The sequence below is a fragment of the Phyllostomus hastatus genome, unplaced genomic scaffold (genome assembly GCF_019186645.2).
Source record: "Phyllostomus hastatus isolate PE091 unplaced genomic scaffold, TTU_PhHast_1.1 phas_scaffold_12, whole genome shotgun sequence".
Taxonomy (NCBI): Eukaryota; Metazoa; Chordata; class Mammalia; order Chiroptera; family Phyllostomidae; genus Phyllostomus; species Phyllostomus hastatus.
The window spans coordinates 3,217,096-3,234,291 of NW_025334007.1; the positions used below are offsets into that span (position 1 = coordinate 3,217,096).

General features: G+C 42.0%; 1 protein-coding gene across 2 annotated transcripts in view; it reads left to right on the forward strand.

Annotated features, from left to right (window-relative positions):
- The first annotated feature begins 5,932 nt into the window (after window positions 1–5,932).
- Window positions 5,933–17,196, forward strand: part of TAB3 (TGF-beta activated kinase 1 (MAP3K7) binding protein 3) — a 60,856-nt gene continuing 49,592 nt past the window's right edge. Inside the window, exon 1 of one of the 2 annotated variants that reach the window (XM_045856041.1) lies at window positions 5,933–6,337. The gene's annotated coding sequence lies outside the window, so the exon portion shown is untranslated. The remainder of the gene's footprint in view (window positions 6,338–17,196) is intronic. The other variant, XM_045856040.1, reaches the window with a different exon arrangement.

Consider the following 17,196-nt stretch of genomic DNA (forward strand, 5'->3'; position numbering starts at 1 on the left):
GTAGTAGCACCAACCCGTTATCCATCACCAGACACACATTCCCAAGGCAGAGAATGCTGAACCAGGAGACAATGAGCATGTCCCCATGGGTGAAAGGGTGGGGATGATGGGCAACGGGTGTCTCTTCCTGCTTCATCCTTTGCCTTTAATAATTGTATTTCCCCTCTTCAAGTGTCTTGGTATAAGATGACTCAATTCTGTCGTTCCTTGTGGTTATGAAAGGGAAAATTAAAATAGGCTGCCTTTAGTTCTTCTAGCAAATTCAGAAGGCATTTTGACACACTCATTGTTTAGGGTACTGTGTATAGGGGCAAGTGCTAAATGAAAGTTGTTAGGTAGGAATCAGAGTAGGGTATAGAATATAGGGAAAAAATTAGATTATGAGGAACCCCTCTCCCATTGAGAATCACCAAATTGCAAGACAAGAAGCACTCAAAGGGTCTACAGAGAAGTGAAAATTAACATAATTTAAACAGAGTATTTTAGTACAAAGAGCACATCTGTCTGAACGTGATCCTGAGAACTCATGCTAGGTTGCAGGCAAAAAGCTAACTGGAACCAGAGATCTGCTCTTCTCCCAGAGGGATGTTCTGCACACAAGCTCAGCTTCCCATGGGACTTTCTTCCCTTACAGTAGGACTGTAACATCTACTCAGTCTCAAGGTCCCAGACAATGCCTACAGAGAGCTGGCACCCTAAATCCAGAGAGACTGGCACCAAGCAGCCCAAGTGGTCCATCACTCACAAGGTTCCTCATAGACTTGCTTTACATGAAGGGTGAACCCAGGGTCACCCTTTAGGTCCAACAAGGGCTCCCTCTCACCAAAGTTCAATTAGCTACTACTGGCCCAACCCACCACCTGCAGAAACCAACACCGAGCCACAGTATGGCATAATTTCTCAAGGAAACCAGCCAGCCACTTGGATAAATTGATTACTTTGGATCCTTTCCACATGGGGTGTGACTATGGGGCAGCAGATTCATTCTTTCCAGAACTGATTCATACTCTCATTATGAGTTTGCTTTTCCTCTCCACAGTTCCCCCAGCGGCACCACCGTACAGTATTGCTTAAAACCAATGGACCCATGTTACAGCAAAGGAGTTGCACATGACCATGAGAACCACTGGTCTCATCACATAAACCTCACCACTCAGGATCAGGCAGTCTAATGAAATGGCCCGTTAAAGGTTCAGCTAACTTTTTAGCTTTTAGATCATACCTGGTGGAATTGAGTTGACTTGCTAAGAGGAGCCCTTGCTGGTCTCATGCACAGCCTCTATACTTTTTTGGTTTTTAAGATTTTATTTATTAATTTTGAGAGAAAGGGGAAGGGAGGGAGAAAGAAAGGGAGAGACACAGCAATGTGAGAAACATCGATTGGTTGCCTCCCACACGCCCCCAACCAGGGACCTGGCCCACAACCCAGGCATGTGCCCTGACTGGGAATCGAACCAGCATCCCTTCAGTTTGCAGGCTGGTACTCAATTCACTGAGCCACACCAGCCAGGGCACAGCCTCTATTCCTGTCACCGAGTGACCCTGTGTGAGACCAGAGGAAGAGCTGCCCAGCGGAGCCCAACCCAAATTACTAACATATTGCATAATGAACAAATACAATGGTTGTTATTTTAGGCTATTATGTTTTGGAATGGTTTGTTATGTGGCAATAGATTATTGATACAAGTGAGCCCAAAATAACTGAAACGGGACAGAAGATGTATCTGCTGCAGCTGAAGAAAGTACAAGCCAAGTTCTATCACATTCTAAAGAGAGCTCCTAGGCCCTTCCCTAAAGGTTCACTAAAAGGCAGCAAAACCGGTTCTGTGACTATCACCCAAACACCTCCCACAGCCTGAAGAAGAGAAGGCTAGCTCTTCCTTGGCACTGCCTACGCAGGTGGCAGCCATCTCCTACTCAGCATCATGGCTGCCCTCAGACCCAAAGAGGACCAAGGAGTTCATCCAGCATCAATCAGACCGATCTGTCAAAACTACACATAACTGGTGGAAACCCAGAGGCATTGACAATAGTATGCACAGAAGATTCCAGGGCCAGGTCTTGATGCCCAACATTGGTTATGGGAGCAACAAGAAAACAAATCACATGCTGCCCAGTGGCTTTCAGAAGTTCCTGGTCCACAACGCCAAGAAGTTTGAAGTGCTGCTGATGTGCAACAAATGTCACTGTGCTGAGATTGCTCACATTTCCTGAAAGAACCACAAAGCCCTTGTGGAGAGAACAACCCACCAGCCCATCAGAGTCACCAATCCCAATGCCAGGCTGCACAGCAAAGGGTATAAATACACAGCTTGCGTGCACACTGCCTTTGTGTTAATAAAACCATACAATTCTGCGGGGGGAGGGAAAAAAAAAGACCGGAAGGGAGATTTGTATTACTTACCACTTTTGAGGAAATGTAGATTTTTCTCTCCTACAAGGGAGGGCAAAGCCAAGCGAGGGCACCTCCGAGAGCTGAGTGAGGGGCACCTTCAAGATGTATCACCTTCTAGTTGCTTGGTTACTGAACAGGGGCTATCTAGAGGTCCAATCCAGGCAGAGCGTTTTGGGAGAGCTGACCACATATCCTTGGAGTTTGGAGGCTAGAATCGGCAGAGCGACTGCTGCCTGTCATCTGCCAAAAGAATTATGAAGACAAGAAGGTTGCTGGAGCAGCAGGACTGGGTGGCATGTCTGTTGTGCAGCATGACAAAGGCATGTGAGTTCCCCATGGATCAAATGAACATCACAGGCCCTGGCTGGTGTGGCTCAGTGGATTGAGTGCCAGCCTGTGAACCAAAGGGTCACCAGTTCCATTCCCAGTCAGGGCACATGCCTGGGTTGCAGGCCAAGTCCCCAGTAGGGGACACTCGAGAGGCAACCACACAATGATGTTTCTCTCCCTCTTGTTCTCCCTCTGTTTCCTTCTCTAAAAAAAAATAAATAAAACCTCTTAACAAATGAACATCACAGAAGGCAAGCAAGCTGGAGCCTCTTGTTTGTGCCATGACATTGGGTGAGGGGGTCCTGAGAGTAAGAAGTTGAGGGTATTCCACAAGAGGCAGGAACTGAGAAGGAGTTAGAAAAGGTTGAGTCCAACCCTGGCCAGTGTGGCTCAGTTGTTTGGAACACTGTTCCATACAGCAAAAGGTTGGGGGTTTGATTCCTGGTCAGGGCACATAGCTAGGTTATGAGTTTGATCCCGGATCGGGGTGCATATGGGAGGCAACCTATCGTTGTTGCTCTCTCACATCCATGTTTCCCTCTCTCTTTCTCTCTCCCTTCCTCTCTCTCTAAAATCAATAAACATATTTTTAAAAGAAAAGGTCGAGTCCTTATCAAAGAACTGTACCTTGAGGGTGGTGCTGGAGAATCACACTCACCCCATGAGGTAGCCAACATTTGGGTGCCAGTCACACAGAAGGGATTGACAACCAAAAGAGGACTTAGAACAGCAACAAAAACTACATGAGACCAGGGGCTGAGGAAAGAGAGGCCAGAGAAAAGAGCATTATTTATTTGTGTCCTCAAACATGCTATCAAATCTTCCCAGTAGAAGCCTAAGAACCTCCAAATTAAACCAAGAGAGAAAGAGGCAATTTTAGGCATCTGCCATGCGCAGAGAAGACAAAGACATCTATGACAGCACCTGCAAAGCAGTAACTTGCCCACCTTCATTCCCACCCTCTTCATCCTTGGAGTAGAAGAAACTGTGGTTAGCAAAATGTGGGAGGAGATGTAGAAGCCTAAGGAACAGAAAAAGAAGGATTATACCTGCTTCTCTGACTTTAAACTCCTCACTGATGAGAGAGAACAAGGCATAATTTTTAAAAAGATTTTATTTATTTATTTTTAGACAGAGGAGAAGGGAGGGAGAAAGAGAGGGAGAGAAACATCAATGTGTGGTTGCCTCTGGCAAGTCCCCTACTGGGGACCTGGCCCACAACCCAGGCATGCACTCTGGCTGGGAACTGAACCAGCGACCCTTTGGTTCTCAGGCTGGTGCTCAATCCACTGAGCCACACCAGCCAGGGCAGAACAAGGTATAATTTTAAATCAGGTTCTGAGTTGTGATCATTTTATGGGGCTGCTGGTTGTCTCCCCAACCTTTTCTCTCAACTCATAGATTTTTAGTTAGGTACAAGACTGCTTAGAATTAGGACCACATCTCCCTTGCTGGTAAATACACTAATGTGATTAAGTTCTTGCCAATGGGCTGTGAACACAAGTTATGTTGACAACTTCTGGGTTGTGCTCTTGAAGGAAATAGGTAAGCTTTTTCCTTCTTGATGGCTGGAATGTGATATGGTACTGAACCATTTTGGACCAAATATATTAGGACAACACCCTAGGGATGGTGGAGCAAGACAGGAGACTAACTCCTGCTCGCTTAGTGGAACAGAGCTGCTGTATGAGTACACTTTTGCCATGTAATAGGTCCAAGTCTCAGTGCCATATTACAATGCACATCTGTTTCTCATTCATGGGTTTGTGAGTTGGCCAGGGCAGTTCTGTTTGATATGAAACCTGAATTTGAAGGAGGTTTTCTCCAAATGTTTTAACATGATGGGCCCTACTATGTGGGCTATGCAACAGGAGAGAATGGCTCCCTTTCTGACCACATTCAGCTTCCAAAATGAGTGGTTCTTAACACCAGAGCTGCTCTGCTTCAGGATATGGGTCAAATTCAGCTCTGCTCTACATGTATCATTCTCATCACCAGGCTGGAGAGAGATTAGAAGCTCTCAGAAGGGCAGTAGAGGTTCCTACCCATAGAAACACCTGGAACCAGTTTGCAGTTTTGCACACACTAGTGGACACAGCATCTTGAGCCCTGCTCAGAAACACCAGTACCAGAAGATACTGCTCCCTCCTCGAAAATCGCAGTTTCAGCTCCACAAGGCTCCTCCTCTAAATATCTAAATTGTAATGATGCCAACCTCTTTCCTTAGTTCCCCAAGTTCCAGGCATAGTAGCAGCGTCCTGCAGGTGCTATCTCTGCTTTATACTGAGTTTTCTTCTTGACTGTTCAGGTATCTGATTATCAATCCTTTATACTAAATTCTTTGTTAAAATAATCGGAATGGCTTGTTTCCTCACTTTCCTCACTCATTTTCTCACTTACTGTACTTAACCTTGAGGGTAAGACTCACCTCAAGAATTTTCTCTCTGCTATATTTCAGGACACCCCACCCCAGTATCTGTACTCATTTTTATCACAGAATTTACTGTGAACTGTCATCAATTTTTTCCCCTCATCCACCTCCGTCTCAGACCAAAAGCTCCCTGAAGTCAGAGCACATCTGTTTCCTCAGGACCTGGCACATAGGAAACTCAAAGACACGCGTTTAAATGAATGAATAAATGAATGAGTGAGGAAAAACACGACAGGAACACAAGCGGTAAATAGTATGAGATTTGGGAGGCTCACACAGCGCCAAAATGAAAGAGAAAGTTAGATGGTGCTGTGAGAAACGGAAGGACTGTGACTGTCAGCTGTCAGCCCAGCTGAGCACACAATAAGCTCTCAATAAATAACGCAAATGGACAATACGATGAAGGGACAGCTGATATTCTGCAAAGAATACTCGGTGACAGGGAGGGTAAGGAGAGTGAAAAGACTAGAGAACGCCCGGGGACCCCAAAGCGTATTGGCCCTTTAGGCTCTCCAGATGACCCAGCCTTAAGGGACGCCTCTCACTTCGCAGCCGGCTCCTGCCCAGCCCTTTCCGGAGTTTCATTCTGGTTGCTCCGCCCCCTTCTTCACTCCGCGCCTCCAGTGGAAACAGGTAAAACCTGGAGCAATGGGTGCTGCTGTAGAGGCTTTTTCTGGGCATGCGCTGTCCGGCCGCCTGCCCGCCCGTGCGCAAGCGCAATAACCTCCTAGAAGCAGCACTGCCTCTAGCCGAAACGAGGGAACGTTCGTTTAGAGGCCAGCTCAGGCTACTGTAATTGACCACCTTTCCAGAGGGCCCCCGCCCTCCGGTTGCTGTCGGGGAAGACTCGCGAGAGTGCCTCCAGCAGTCTCCGGCGGCGCCATCTTTGTGTCTGGCGAGCAACGGCGCCCGAAGGGAGACCTGAAGCCGACGATTCGCTAGCCAAGCTCTAGCTGAGAGCGGATCCAGGAAATACGAGGCGGGCCCCGGTGGGAGGGACGCACTGAGGGAGGAGGGAGGAAAGGGGGCGGTGGCGGCGGCTCTCACCGTATCCGGGCTTTGCGCGGCGCGCACCCGAAGGGGGGGTCGGTCGGGGAAGCCGCGCCGGCACAGACCCCCCGCGGGAATAGGCTGCGGGAGTGACTGCGAGGCGGCGGCGAGCAGCGATCAGTGGCTGCCGGGTGAGTGTCCGCGAGGAGGCCCGGCACCTGCCTGGATGGGGGCATCGGGGGTGGCCCGGGGGTCGACACTGTGACCCCGCGCCCGTGGGAGTGGGTGTGTGCGTGGCTGCTTGGCCTGGGGCTCTGGGGTGCGGGAGGTCTGCGCAGGGCCTGGCGCGGCGGCCCCGGACGGCCGAGAAGAGAGGGAGTGGCCGGGGGCCTGGGTTAGCCTTCGCCCCTCGAACGGAGGGGAAGATGTCCTTCCTCGCCGGACCCTGGACTTTGAAAAGAGTGAACCACTGTGGACGGGCTTCAGGTCCCAGCCTGGGGATGAGAACTAATGCACCAAGGTTGGGGTTGTTGAGAATTGTGAGGAAGGCTAGTAGTAATTGTTCTAAAAGAGGTTTGCAAATGATTGTGGGCAGGTGTGGAGTACGGAGAAAACATCGTCTACGTTCATTTAAAGATCACACGAACAGTCCTCCTCTGAGGTCCAACAGATTAGAGTCATTACCACTGGAGTTCTGTAGCTTAGTACTGCGTGCCAGCTTATTAAAGTTCATAAAAGCAGGATTTGGGGGTGGCATGGGGGACAAGATGGGTTATAAAGTAAACTGCATATAAAGTCAAAAGTTCATAATGTTGATGAAAAGCGTTTCTGTCCTCACTGAAAAGTACTTTCAAAAAATTGGTTAAGAAAACTTGTCACCCTTGGTTCAGACAGGGCTTGTCAATTCCGTGTATTCTTCTGTGACATTCGTCAAATTAGACAATTTTGGCATGTGATGTATTTACCTCTAGTTTGTAAAAACAAGACTGAATAGGAAACAACAATTTGACAATTGGAAAAGCTTCTTTTGCACAGTTTTATTTGGGAAGGATAAGGGAATTTACTTTTTTCCCCGTTTGCAAATGCTTCACAGTAGTATACAAGAACATTTGTAAGAAGAAACATTTACATCAAAAAAGGGCTTTGAGATGAGAGTTAAAAATTTCACAGTGTTAGATTTTAAAGGGTATCGTTAATCATGGTATGTTTTGTGACGATGTCTTTTTATGAACACTGGAAGAATGCAAGCATATACACATACATAATTTTAAATCACTGTATGATGCGAAGTTTTTCAACTTTAGTCTCCCCCCACCCGTTTGCCTGCAACTAGCTTAATCAAGGGAAAGACTTTAGTGAACATAAATATTAAATATAGTATTAATCTGTGTTCTGTCACTCTAAATTTTCTTCCACATATTTGAGTGTCTTCTCAATTATAGATCCCACACTCTGTACAGTTTGTGTTGGAGCAGATGGAGTTAACATTGATTATATTCAGGCACTGGGCTTGGAGAATTAACGTATTTCTGCACTTAGTCCTCAAAGCTATTCCTGTGCCAAAGGTAGCATTATCCCTGTTGTACAGATAACGACACTTAACCTCCAGTACTCTTCAGTAACTTTCCTGAGGAGGTCATATATCTGGTAAATTGCAGAGCTTAGAACTCCAACTCGCGTGTCTCATTCTGCAATGTGTTTTTTTCCTACTATGCTCTGCATAAGTGTATGTGCTGACTGATACAAATTTTATGAAAATGGAAATTTTGGTCACAAAGAGACCTTTCAATTCTGTTGGTAATCTTGAAAGCTTTCAGTGTTCTTGGCTGAAGATAATCTGAAGACTTTTTTTCCCCAGATGTCTTCATTTTCTAGCCAGAGGTAACATTTTCGCAGGTTTGCTGGTTAGTAAGGATTCCCACTAGCCCATAGTGTCCTATCTGAAATTCAGATGTTTTCAGTAACTTTGCCTCCAGTTTTAGCATGTCCAGGATACATTTAATATTTTGTTTATTCTGATCCTGAATAGTTTTTCAAATTATATTATTAAAATAAAGTACCAAGTATTTATAGGGGTTTGAATTTGCTTTATCATAGCTTGGAGGTATGCATAAATACATACCCACCCACCTAACTCCCTCACCCACCTACCTTCTCCAGCAAGTGGAGTACTTGATAAGATATTGTTTTTCTCCTCTTTAATTTAGTACAGAAGTTTTGGACTTAGTTCGTGGTTTGCAGAAAACACAGTAGCTATTCTGGGATCCAGCATAATCTTCTGTGGAGCTAGGGAGTGAAAGACCGTCCAGGTTTCCAGGCAGTATCTTAGATGTAGTTGCAACAGCAAGAACATCTTGGCTAGACAGGGCAGGCCGTTGGGTCACTTTTGTCTTCCACTGGTCTCTGCTCTCGTATCTTTGATGTGCTTACTGCTGAGCTTGCCATCCTGGCCATTGTCTCTGCTTAAGAGAGTTCAACTGGAAGAGTAGCTGTTGAAAGTTAAAAGAATAAAAATCAGAGGGATGCTAGATCCTGGCACTCATTCTCCAGCAGGTCCTTGGGTTAGGCTTACCTGTCAAATTAATTATCTGTGGCTGGAAGTTCTGGAGAAGTCATTATGGAATTAGGGATTTACTGCTCCATATTTTAGGGAGTCAACTGGGGCCTTCAGTGAAGGAGCCATGTCTCTCAGAAACATGGGCATTGGAGGCCAAGGGAAAAAGCAGTCCTATGCTCCTCAGGATGCATCTGCACCTGTGTGTTATGTGGAGTTTAGAGCTTTGCCGAAGATAAAACCTTGCAATCCTGATGGGCAATGTTTGGCCTGAATTAGCAAGTTTTTCAATATAGTTACACTCCCAAGAAAGAGTTAAATATACTTATTTGTGAAGGTAATTACTCATGGTATTTGGGCTATTGGAGCAAAAAAAAAAATCGACAAATGATAATGTAACTGAGTACTCATTAAGTAAATAAAGCTTTTCTGAAATGATTTATATTGCCACTGTATAAATAAAAGACACCAGGAAATTGTCTCCTATGTTTTTAGAAGCTTATTATCCCCATACCTTCTGCATAATAAACCTCAATTTATTACTCTGGCCAATTTGTTTAAAAGTGAAATGGATCTGATGAAATAAATATTTGGAACTGTCAAAGGGAATTAATCCTAAATACTTATGAACATTTATTATAGTTTAATTCATTGGCAGGTCTATTGATTTGTTTGACTCTGAAACATCCCACTTCCTTTCTGCTTCAAATTTCTCTCCTTTCCTTCCTCTCTGACACTGTTCCTTCTGGTACCTGGAGCCTTCCCACAGTCTTCAGTGAACAAAGAAGTCTTTGGCAGAGTGGATGCTGACAGGCAGGGCAGCAAAACTCAAAGTCCACTTACCTTCTTTGAATCACTGCGCTCTTAGTTTAAGAGGGACCTGGATAAAGACCCCTTTACCCACTCCATTCTGTCTTGAAAGGAGAATGAGTAGCCAGAGTGAGGGAGGCAGTATCAAAACCCTTGCCACGGTTTCTCTTTTCCTTCCCTCTCTCCTAAGTATTTGAAAGAGTAAAGTTTACAAAAACCCATGTACTGCAGGAATAGGCATTGTTCACATGTCTTCTTCTGCAGCCCACCCCGACTCACCCCCCACTTTTTCCTTGTTCATTTTAGCTGCCATCCCACCCTTCATCCTTCTATTCCAGTAGGTCTTGCCTCCCTCATCCCAGGATCTCCTCAACCGTAGCTCTGCCTTTTTGTCCTAACTCTGAGGCTGAATGCACTGCCAACCACTCTCCTTCACGCCTTTCCTTGTACTCCACTTTGATTGTGGAAGCCTGTACCTTTGGTCCTAGGGGAGCCCGGACTTCCAGTTGGGGGAGGGAAGAATTCTACTTCCAGGGCTAAGGGGGGCGGGAGTAGTTGCTTTTATTCTAAGTTGAATGCTAAATGGGTTTTCCTACAGATTTGGTAATTTATTATACTTCTGTAACTTTATGGGTGTTTAAGTTTTTGTGGACCGGCTTGGAAACCTGGCATGTAGACCTTTATTTTCTAGGAAAGCAAGTTCTGAGGTTCAAATAGATGATTTTAAAAATCGGCTTGTGCTCCAGAAGTTGGAGGGTTGCATGCTTTTTGTTAATCACTCAGTGAGATGGTAGGGAGCACACCCTTAGCTCTCCAAAATTAGATGTGGTATGTGGATCAGATGGCTCTTTTGGGAGATAAACTGATAGCCTTTATGGATTGTCAGTAAAGAATTTCTGGGTTTAGGCACATGTTTTGAGTTCAGTCCATTCCAGGTTAATGTTTGTCGTTAAAGCAGATGTTAGTGTTGTGGGAAGAACAGTTTTTCTTTGTCATAAAAGGAATATCTTGTTCCCACCATATCTTGCTGCTGTTTTGAAACTTTTCGGGAGTATTGGAATTCTTGGTTGTTTCACCCTAGTTTACTTAGTGGTAAACATGGGCAGTATGTGTTACCTGAAGACTTTAGAAATAAAAGTTTTATTTGCCTGTTGTTGAAGTTACATGCAGTTACCACTGTTTGTAGAGTTCAATTAAGTAAAGGATTTCAAAGTGATAAAAGCAAAGCATAATATATTTTAAATTTATTCTCCATAGACGTGTTCCGTTTTAGCTTGGTTGAAGGATATAGTCCTAAATAATAGTCAAGATGGCATTCTTTATTGGGGAGGGGGGGTTCTTCAAACTACAGTTGTTTTAAAAATGAATTTGAGTCAGCCCCCCCTTATTTTGAGACTTCACCAAATTATTTAATTATACATAAAATGCAGTGGTTAAAAATATGATCTCCAAGGGTAAAATTCTCAAATGTTCAAATCTTGCTTTTGACAGTAGCTCAGTGATGTTGGGCAAGTTGCTTAATCACTGACCTGTTTCCTCATTTTTGAAATTGGGATAGTGTAATATCTACCTCACAGGATTTTTGTGAGGAGTAAAGGAGCCAGAGGATGTCTAATATTTAGAGCATGCCTAGCAATCGTAAATGCTCAGTTCTTTTTGACATTATTACTTTGTTGTCACCATTATTGCTGCTCCTATTCCTACTTTGGCTACCTTCTGAGATGACACCCCTTCTGTCTTGGGTGTGTGTGAAAGATGTTTGTTTACTCAGTAGTAATTTTTTGATGCAAAGCATATTGGGGGTTCAGGCAGAGAAGTATATTAACTGTTGGGTATCTAAAATTGGCCATAGTGAAGGAAATCTATAAACTATTCAGCTAATTTTTTTTTTCAGTAACACCATTCCTATTAGGTTATATATGAGAGAAACTGTGCCACTTCGAGCAAAACTGGCTTATTTGACCAGCTGCAGTGTCTTCATTAAAATTTGTTTATATTATTTTGAGATTTGGGATCTATGTAGAGGGATCCTCAATTGCTAAATGGTCCATTTATAAGAATTTTTTTTTTTGAGATCAACTCCCTTTTCCCACAGAAATAAGGTCACATATGGCCTTCAGTTTCCCAGGCCAGCCCAACATGTATCTGAATTTGAAAACTGATAATACTATGAAAAACTAGCTTTTGTGTATAACAGTGTCTCAACAAGAACAGCACTAAGTACATCAGGTTTGAAAGATTATGAACACAATTTGAAAAATGGGTGGTGGAGTCACATTCCTTCACGATTCTAGCACACTCCCAAGCCTTGGGCAAAGTGGTCTCTAGAAAACAGGACTGTTTTCAAGGCCTGGCTGATCAGAAGGCTGTGTCATATAGTGGTTGCCTTCAAATCTCTGTTATCACTTACGGAACTCCTGGTCTAAAATTCAGATATGTCCCCCCACTGGTGTGACTCAGTGGAGCAGCGCAAGTGGCAACCACACATTGATGTTTCTTTCCCTCTCTTCTTCCCTTCCCATCTCTAAAAAGAAATAAAATTAAAAAAAAAAAGAAGAAAAAATCAGATTCCTATTGGATTTATGCAAACAAACATTAAAAAAACAAAAATAAAATAAAATTTAGTTATAGGTACTGCCTATCTTACAGGGTTCTTGGGAGGGTTAAGTGTGTTTATATAAAATACCTTAAAAAGCACCTGGCCCACAGATGAGTGCATATGAAAAATGTTATATATTTACTATTAAGCTTTACTGTTCCGAGAGCTCTAGAATACCCCTCTCTATTGGTGGCCCACTGCCCAAATCTGTTGCACTTAAATAGGATTTATTGTTTGCCTTCTTTTCCACTGAGAAATGGTTTCATAGTTTTTCCTTTTCATTCCTCCCTAAAGTAAGCATTTTTTTTTAGGCTTTTCTGGGGTTTATTTTAGTTATAGTAATACTGGAGAAATAGGTAGCATTTAGAGTCCCTTCTGTGAACTATCCCCAAACCCTCCTTTGGCCTTGTTGGGATGGAGATACTTTACTTGAAGATGCTTGACTAGGGACATTGAATTGGGTCAGAATTTTGAGGTACAAACTTCTTGACTTTTAATGGTTGGCGCTAAATCATTTCTTTTTAAATAGGCTTCTTATTTTGGAATGATTTTAGATTTGCAGAAAAATTGCAAGGTTATACTACAGAGTTCCCTTTATACCCTTCGCTCAGGTATAGATAAATATGGTACATTTGTCACTAATATAAGAACATTACTGTTAGTAAACAGCAGTTTTATTCCATTTTACCAGTTTTCCCACTAACACCCTTTTTCAGTCCCAGGACCTAATCCAGGATGCCATGTTGTATTTAGTTTTTAAGTTACTTTTAATTATTTGTGTGTATATCATTGAGACCTCCAGTTGTTTAGTAAGTAAATTTCTGTGACCATAAAACCTCTTTCTGGTTTAAGTTTTCCTCGTCCTCCAAAGGCCAGGTATTTCCCTTGGGGGTGGCGAGTCCAGGGAGTCATCTTGCCACTGCTTTAGTTTGAAATAAAAGGAGACAGTCCTACAATAGACGACAGAATAGTATGAGCATGGAGTGGAGACAAAAGCATTTTCATAATTAAAAAACGTTTTCACAGGAATAAAAGAACTGTTTTATGTAATGTTCACTTTTGATAGATTTAGCTTCAAAATGACAACATTCTTTTAAAAACGTTGAAGTTATGTAGAAAGCAGACTTCATACTGGAGATAACAGGAGTGAGTTGGAGAAATTGCCTCTTTAGTACTTACAATTATGATTGATTTAATAAGCAATTAATAGTGTTCCTCAGTGACCAGCATTGTATTCATGAATACTGTGTGTATTGCAATAAACAGTATGGAAGCTGTTCATTTTCAATCTGAAGTAAAATACTTTCAAGGAAAAAAAAGATTCATATTGTTACTATAATAATTTATTGTCACTAATTAGCACAATTGTTTGTACTGTTTTTTTTTTTTTTTAAGTCTTCCAGGGGTACCCTATGCTATAGGTGCCATTGTCATTCTAAATTATCACATATGCTTAAATTTGATGTCAAAGTTGTCATTTAGTGTAAACAGAAAGTTATCTGTTGGGTTGCACATCATGCACTTTACTTTTCAAAAGTCTTATCTTTTCTGTCCCAGAAATAGTTTTTGGCTATTAGTCATGGATGGCAAAGAAATTAATTTTGAGTTGGTAACATTTGGGTGCCAAATGTTATGTATTGAGGGATACTACCAGTAAACAAACTCTTGGTGGGTGGAAATCCCCTAGAACTTTCAGAAAATTGGTAGAGGGGTGAAATTAAATAACTTCAATTGTTTCTACTTATCAAGAGCTGCTTATGACCTTGGACAAATTACCCAACTGCAACGGCTCTTCATTAGTGAAATTGAGAGAGTTGACTAGATGTATCAGCCTCTTAGTTCACTTCTGAGATTTGAAAGACCCTCTTATTTAATCAATCTTAGACCTTTATAAGTCAACACTGGTCACTAAATCTAGATATAAGTCAATTTATTTCAGGGAGAGGGTGTTAATCTGTTTCAAACCAACGTTACTGTTTGTCACTAGTTGGTTTGAGACCTGTGAATATTTCTTGATAATTAACATGTTGTGTAATACCTGCTTTTTAAGTTTTTGTTAGTTGATTTTTGTGCTTTGACCTGAAGCAATGGACTTCAAACCTTTTGCTCTCATTTTTAAAACAGGACTTTTAAATTTTGTTATAGAGCTCTAACTAGAGAAGGAATGGGAGAACTGGTTTAATGTGGACATCTAAAATTTTGTAAAAATGTTAACATATAGTCAAATTTTAAATCTGTAAATCTCAGGAAAAGGGTCAGTATAACTAAATCTTCTCAGTAACTGAGGTTTGTGCTTTTGTAACTGTTTTGGGTGGAATTTCTTCAAAAGTGTCAGGTATTTCCTTGTCTGTTTTGACTAGTACTTATATTGAATAGAAGTGGTAATTGAGGATTGTCTTGTCTTGTTCCCTTTGTCAAAGGGAAAACTTTGATCCACTAAATAAGATATTTGCTTTAATTTTTTTCCTAATTACTCTATTAGCTTAAGGAAGTTTCAATCTGTTATTGGTTTGGTAAGAGCTTATATGATGAGTAATACTGGATTTTATCAAATGCTTTTCCTACTCTTGTGCCTTGAATCAAATTATATTGATTGCTTTCCTAATGTTAAATCAACTTTGCCTTCCAGAAAGAAACTCAGTTTGGTCATTATTACATTTTCCTTCTATTTGCTTAGAAATTTTGGATCTTTGTTCTTGAGTGAGATTGGCCTGTATTTATTTATTTTTTCTCGTACTGTCTTTGTCAGGTTTTGGTGGACTTGTAAAATGAGTTAAGGAATATACCTGTTATTTCTTTTTTTAGATAACACATATAATAGAGATCATATGGTATTGGTCTTTCTGTCTTGTCTTTTTCTTAGCATAATGCTCGTCAGGTCCATCCATGTCACAAATGGCAAGATTTCATTTTTTTTTACAGCTGAATATTCCATTGTACATGTAGGCCACATTTTAAAAATCCATTCATCAGCCCTAGCTGGTGTGGCTCAGTGGATTGGGTGCCAGCCTGCGAATCGAAGGGTTGCCAGTTCGATTCCCAGTCTAGGCACATGCCTGGGTTGCCCGCTAGGTCCCTGCTGGGAGGCACGCCGTGGGACGTGCAAGAGGCAGCCATATATTGATGTTTCTCTCCCTCTTTCTCCCTCTGCTCCCCTCTCTAAAATGGATAAATAAAATCTTTTTTAAAAATCTATTTAAAAAAATAAAATAAAACTCCATTCTTCCATTGATAGACTCCTAGATTGTTTCTGTAACTTGGCTATTGTAAATAATGCTGCAATGAATATGGGTGTGTATTTTTCCGAATTAGTATTTTCATTTTTTGACAAATACTCAGATGCGGAATTGCTGGATCATATGGTAGTTCTATTTTCAATTTTTTGAAGAACTTCCACAGTTTTCCATAGTGGCTGCACTAATTTACACTCCCACCAGGAGTGCACAAGGCTTTTGCTCCCTTTTCTTCACATCCTCTCCAGCACATGTAATGCTGGCCTTATGAGTTTAAAGTTTTCTGTTTTTTAAAAGAGTCTGAGAAGTATTGGTATTGGTCATTCTTTTAAGTGTTTGGTAGAATTCACCAGTGAAGTAATCTGGTCCTGGATGTTTGTTTGTTGGGAGGTTTTTTTTTTTTCCATCCTCACCCTAGGACATGTTTATTGATTTTATTAATTTATTTTTAAAGGAGAAGGGAGGGAGAAAGAGAGGGAGAGAAACATCAATGTGTGGTTGCCTCTCATGTGCCCCCCACTGGGGACCTGGCCTGCAACCCAGGCATGTGCCCTGACTGGGAATCAAACTAGCGATCCTTTGGTTCACAGCCCGCGCTCAATCCACTGAGCCACCAGCCATGCATGCTCATTCATTTTAGCAAGGAAGCGTAGCATCAATGTGAGAGAAACATCGACTGGCTGCCTTTCACACCCCAACCAGGGACCAAACCCACAACCCAGGCTTGTGCCCTGACCAGGAATTGAACCTGTGACTTTCGGGATATGGGACGAAACTCCATCCAACTGAGCCACACTCGCCAGGACTGTCTGCTTATTCTTTCAACTACTTAGAGATATCTTAAAATCTGCCTCTATGAGGCTGATGTATTTGTCTATTTCTCCTAGTAGTTCTGACAACTTTTGCTGTATATATAATTTGAGGCCATGTTATCAAGTGCATGCAAATTTAGTTAATTATATTGTTCTAGTGAAGTAAACATTTTATCCTTAATGTGACTCTAACTCTAGTGATGCTTTTCTGTTTTGTCTGAAACTAATTTGGTTATACTGTCTTTATTTTGGTTAAAGTTTGCATGATGTATTTTTCTATCCTTTGACTTTTAACTTTTCTGTGTTATGTTTTACATGGGTTTCTTGAAAGCAACATATATTTGTAGATTTTTAAAAATCTAGTCTAGCCCTGGCTGGCATAGCTCAGTGGATTGGGCGCGGGCTGTGAACCAAAGTGTCGCAGGTTCGATTCCCAGTCAGGGCACATGCCTGGGTTGCAGGCCATGACCCCCAGCAACTGCACATTGATGATTCTCTCACTCTCTCTCTATCTCCCTCCCTTCCCTCTCTAAAAATAAATAAATAAAATCTTTAAAAAAAAAATCTAGTCTAACAATGAGTGTATACAGCATCACATTGTTTCCCACCTATTCTGTATTTATGAATATGAATTCAATAGTAATTTGGTTATTTTTATAATAATCAATTTTTCCTTTTTTGTTCAGATAGCCCATTCATTTTAATTCTTTTCATGATTACTTACCAAACTCTAATGTTAATCAATACTTTTACCTTCCTCCTGGTTGAAGCAGGAACATTAAAAATACTTTAGTTCCATTTACTTACCTCCTGATATACATGCTGTTATCCTGTAATTTAATTTTATGTATCTATGTATGTACACACAAGTGGGGGGAACCCCCCAAAACGGATTTATCCTCTGGAGGGTGGGGCGCCTTGTAGTACAGGCTTCCCCCTCCAGATGAGTGTTTCTAGGATCCCATCTGTATCAGCATACCAGCTGATGTTGCTGTGAGAGGCTACGTTTGGCTTCAGTGAATTTTTTGAAGATTTTTTCAAC